Source organism: Vombatus ursinus, unplaced genomic scaffold (assembly GCF_900497805.2).
Source record: "Vombatus ursinus unplaced genomic scaffold, bare-nosed wombat genome assembly UNPS02015255.1, whole genome shotgun sequence".
Lineage (NCBI taxonomy): Eukaryota > Metazoa > Chordata > Mammalia > Diprotodontia > Vombatidae > Vombatus > Vombatus ursinus.
The window spans coordinates 5,699,792-5,705,648 of record NW_020955033.1 but is presented as its reverse complement, the minus strand read 5'-3'; the positions used below and the strand labels follow the sequence as shown (position 1 = coordinate 5,705,648).

Here is a 5,857-nt window from a genome sequence, read left to right as displayed (position 1 = left end):
CTGTTGATTACAGAAAGGCAAATTAAAGAAACTCTGAGACATCACCTCACAACTATCAGAAATGACAAATGATATAGAGGATGAAGGGAAATAGGTACATTAATGAATTTTTGGTGGAGTAGTGAATTGGTCCAACCTTTCTGAAAAACAATCTGGAACTCTGCCCATAGAACTATAAAACTGTGCATACCTTTTGATCTAGAGATATCACTACTAAATCTGTACCCCAAAAAAGACAAAAGGAAAAGAAAAGGGACCTACTTATGTTGTTATTTTGTGGTTGGCTACTCTTTTTGGGGTTTTGAAGAATTAGAAATTGAGTAGACACTCATCACCTGGGGAATTTGTGAACATGTGGTATGATTGTGATGGAGTATTATTGTGCAGTGGGAAATGATGAGGAGGTGGTTTGGAAAAACATGGAAAGACCCGTATGAACTGTTGTCAAGTGAAATTAAATGAACCAGGAGATCACTGTGCACGATAGCAACAATGTTGTAATGAGGACCAACTGTGGAAAACTTGACTACTCTGATCAATAAAGTAATCCAAGACAATTCCAAAAACTCATGATAAAAAAATTGTATTTCCCTCCAGAGAGAGAACTTATGAACTCTGAATGCAAATTGAAGTCTAAGTTTTTGGCTTTTAGTTTTGCTTTTTTGTGATATGGCAAATATGGAAATATGTTTTGCATGATTTTGCATGTGTAATTAATATCTTTTTTATTTTGCTTTCTCAGTGGGTGGGAGAGTGGTGGGAGGAAAAGAGAGAATCTGGAACTCAAAATTTAAAAAGAAAAGAATGTTAAAATAAATAATATATTTTTAAAATAAAAAAGTGATTAAATTATGTATACACAGAAAATTTTGAAAAAAAATTACTTGGCAGATGAGAAATGTTCTGAACTATATTTTCCCAAAACTTTTAAATTCTCCAAATTTCTTCATTCTATTGATGATGCCATGATACTATATTTCTTTTTAAAATTCTTTCACAAGCTGCTCCCTTCCTACATTTTCCAGTCTTTCTCTCCTCTAAGTAGCTCAAAACAGATTTTCTTGCCATTGCTCATTCATGACATTCCATCCCTTAAATCTGTGCCTTCTTTTACTTGCTATCTCCCATGCATGGAATGCTCTTCAATCTCATTTCTGCCTCCTAGATTCCTGGGGTTACTTCAAGACTAAGCTCAAATTCCACCTTCAGTAAGAGACCAAGGGCAGGTGGGTGGTACAGTGAAGAGAATGCCAGGTTTGGAGAAAGGAAAACTCATCTTTCTGAGTTCAAATATAGCCTCAGACACTTACTAGTTGTGTGACCTTGGAAAAGTAACCTAACCCTGTTTGCCTCAGTTTTCTCATCTGTAAAATGAACTGGAGAATGAGATGGCAAGTCATTCTAGTATTTTTTCCAAGAAAATACCAAATGGGGTCACAAAGAGTCAGATATGACTGAAAAAGACTGAAAAACATAAGAGGCCTTTCCTGATCCCCTCAACTCTGAGTGTATTTGTTCCAAGATCACTTCCCATTTATCTATTTATCTTACATGTTCATAATTGTTTGCTTTTTGTCTCCCGCATTAGAAATTGATCTCCCTAAGGAAATGGACTATAGGTATGTGACTCGCTTTGTATTCCCAGAATTTATTACAGTTTATTGTATATACTAACTTCTTACTGTTTATTAAACAATTGCCTTCCAGTAACATAGGTTCAAAACTCCAGAGTCATGCTGACAATTCTCATTAACTCAACCCCTACAACACGTAAGTCTCTGAGTCTTGTAGAGCCTATGCCCACAACATCATTCATGCTCTTCTTCTTTACATTCACACTATAAATGCCTTATTTCAGATCTTCATCATCTCTCATCTTGATTATTACAATAACCTGCTAATTGAGCTCCCTAGATCCAGTCTCACCACTCCAATTCATTGCCCAAATAGCTATCAAACTGATATTCCTAAATTTCAGATCTGACCATATCACTTCCCTATTCAAGAAGTTTCAATGTCTTTTTAATTTCTCTAGGATAAAATCCTTTACCATAAAAAAAATTATAATGTGGTTCAACTTCTCCTTTCATTCTGATTTCATATTTTTCTGGCTCATTCCACCTTCATTTCAGTCAACCTGGCCTATGTGCTATTTCCCAAATATGGCATTTCATCAGCCACCTCCATGCCTTTGCAGGATCTCTTTGTCACTCCTGTAGTGTTTTATCCTCGACCTTTTAGAATCCTTATTCTCAGGAGAGAGTTGGTGGAGGTTGGGGAGGCTTCAATGCTCAGTCTCTGGACACCACCATGGGGAAAGGCCCAGAGCAATACAGGAGCCTGGCGGGGAGCACGGAAAGCTGGGGGTGACCATGGGGCCTTACCAGGCCACCAAGCTGTGGAATAAGCATGAATGCCTCTAAGAAAACACAGGCAGCACGTTAAAAAATATGGCAACTCTTTCACTGTCGATGAAGCAGTAGACTTGCTTTATGAGCTATTAAGAAGTAATAGCAATTTTGGTCCTGAAGTTACAAGACAACAGACTGTTCCATTGAGAAAATTCTTCAAGAATCATGTAATTGAAGATGTTAAAGGAAGATGGGGATCATAAAATCTTGATAACAATAGTCAACTCTTCAGGTTTCCTACAACTTCTCTGCTTAAAAGTGTACCACACCATCACCCAGAATTGAGAAAAAGAAACATAGAAAATATTTCTTTTTGTTGTTGTTATTCATCTTTTGTTCTTTCTTTTTTTTCTTACTTTATTTTAATTTATCAACAATCACTTTCATAAGCTTTTGAGTTGCAAATTTTTCTCCCCCTCCCTCCCCAAGACAGCAAGCAATCTGATATAAGTTATACATATTCATTCCTATTAAAACATCTTCACATTAGTGATGTTGTAAGGAAGAATTAGGACCAATAGGAGGAACCACCAGGAAGAGAAAACAAAACAAAACAGAAAAAAAGAGAAAATAGTATGCTTCAATCTGCATTCAAACTCCATAGTTCTTTCTTGGTATGTAGATAGCATTTTCTATCATGAGACCTTTAGAGATGTCTTAGATCCTTGCATTGCTGAGAAGGGCTAACCATCAATGTTAATCATCACACAAAATGGCTGTTACTGTATACAATGTTCTCCTGGTTCTGCTCCCTTCACTCAGCATTAGTCCATACAAGTCTTTCCAGGTTTTTATGAAGTCCACCTGCTCATCATTTCTTTTTTTCTCATCATTTCTTATAGCACAAGAGTATTCCATTGCATTCATATACCACAGCTTGTTCAGCCATTCCCAAATTGATGGTCATTCCCTCAATTTCCAATTCTTGGCCATCACAAAAAGAGCTGCTATAAATATTTTTGCACATGTGGGTCATTTTCCCATTTGTATGATCTCTTTGGGATACAACCCTAGAAGTGCTATTGCTGGGCCAAAGGGTATGCACATTTTTATAGCCCTTTGGGCATAGTCCCAAATTACTCTCCAATGGCTGGATCATTTCATAACTCCACCAAAAATGCATTAGTGTTTCAATTTTCCTGTATCTTCTCCAACATTTGTCATTTACCTGTTTTGTCATGTTGGCCACTTTGACAAGTATGATGTGGTACCTCAGAGTTGTTTTGATTTGCATTTCTCTAATCAATAGTGATTTAGAACATTTTTTCTTTGACTATAGAAGGCTGTAATCACTTCATCTGAGAACTGCCTGTTCATATTCTTTGACCATTTATCAGTTGGGGAAGAGAATATTTTTAAAGAGAAAGAAAGTATCTTTAAATTATGGCATTTATATCATAGAACTCCTAAAAAGCATGTCTATCAGGAAAATACAGAAAATGTTAAAAGTGGGATTGAAGATGAAAATAAAGAAAACCCACTAGAGAAAAGAGAAATAAGTCAAAAAGATATCAAAGCAATTTTGAAACATATTATTTTGATGCACTTACAAACCATTTTAGATATTCCATCTTTATAAGAAGTCTTGGATCCAACACAAGTAATACCTCAGCATATAATGTATAATATGACCAATATGCATAAACATGAAGTAGTGTATTGCAAAACAAAGCAGAAGACCTTCTTTATTGGGTATTATCTGTTATGAAATGTTTACCAAATTGACCAAGATGTAATGACATGAGCCATCCAACTTTTGTTGAATTGGAATGAGATGTATTTGTAACTATTGCTGAGAATTTGTAGATCTCCCAGAACTACTTCTTATTTTTTAATATTATGAATTATTTGTTAATGTATTTGGTTTACTACAGCTTCATTTAAAGAGAGTTGCTATTGATTCCCTACAAATATGTTGCTTGTTGCTTCCTCCACCAAATGGGAGAAAGCTCCAACTTCTAATGAGAATGATTTCTCAGATGAGTCAGAACAATGATATGCCAAAACTTTATGATACGAAGGGAACAAGATCACTTATGATATAAGCATTTTCCCAATGTGTGCTGTGATGTGCTGAGGAAGTTGATCTTGACTTGCTACATGAATAATTCCCTTTCTGATAGATCATCATCAAGGAATTCTTCAAGTGCCATCTCACTTACATGGAGAAGCACCTGTACTACCTGAGGAAGGGCCATATTATGAGTCATGGGGATGAACTGATTGCTGCTTTGCCAACCTTCTCTTATTTTAAGCAGATAAGCACCCAGGAATTTGATGAACAGAAAGTTTCTACCTCTCAAGTTGCAATTGTAGAATTTTTGGAGAATATTATCAAAGATAAAAGCTTACCGCTAAAAGAAAAAAAAAAGGGAAAAATATTAAAGCAGTTTCAGAAGAAATATCCTGCTATCTGCCAGATGAGGTTTCCCATAACAGAAGTAAAACCTCTCTGTTTGGTGGCAAGCCCCGCCCCCCAAAAGCAACCAATACTAATTTTAAGAAAGCCAAAGTCCCGAAGCCTTAGGTTCTAACTGATTATCATATATTAAATTAAACCACATCCTGAAGGACATAATGTTAAGGCAATTGGCTTTTCCTGTCTTTTCCCAAAATTACCATGCTACAGACATAGAAAGGCACCAAAGTAGTGATATGAGGGCTAAATCTTTCCTCTGGAAGATCACATTGAACCCACTAGGTCTCAGTGGAGAACCAATGAAGAATGAATGCATGATTAGTAACCAAAGTATTCTGAGCATCTCATGCAAATGACTGGAAAAGCTATGACCTCATGTGCCAGAAGTTGATGCACTTGACTGTTGGTCAAAAGATGCCTGAGCAACAAGATGAACTCAGAATTCTTTGAAAAGATTTACCTATGTGTTCTGTGTGAATCCATTGTGACATGAAGTTCTAGGTGATCAGGTTGCTAATTAGCCATTTAGTCAAAAGATAGCTTGATAAGGAATTTTTATCAATGCAGTAACATACATTCCACTACACTACATACAAATATATATATTTGTGTGTATTTGTTCAAAAGCTAAAAAAAAATAACATTTCACTTGTTTTCTGACACATTTACTATATTTCTATCTGGTGGTTCAACCAGCTGACACACACCCTCTGTATTAAGGATACAGAAGAAATGTCATCCTTGGCCAGGGCCTCCCAACCCAGGAGGGCAAGACCCTGACTCCACCTAGTCTTATCTTATCCACTTGGACCAATTTTGGGCCCAGTTTGAGGGGAGCATTTTTCATATAAACAGGGTTAGTGCCAACAGATATCTGTAAAATCCTGTACTCATTGCCCTATCTCCTTCATAGAACTGTGGTGAAGAATGCTCTTTAGAAATGTTACCTGTGGGGCAGAGCCAAGATGGCAGAGTAAAAGCAGTGACTTGTTTGAGCTCTCCCCCAAACCCCTCCAAATACCTGTAA

At 36.5% G+C, this 5,857-nt stretch overlaps 1 pseudogene; it reads left to right on the top strand.

The window, feature by feature from the left end:
* The first annotated feature begins 2,372 nt into the window (after positions 1–2,372).
* On the top strand, positions 2,373–4,945 carry LOC114031714 (annotated as a pseudogene).
* The last annotated feature ends 912 nt before the right edge of the window (positions 4,946–5,857 follow it).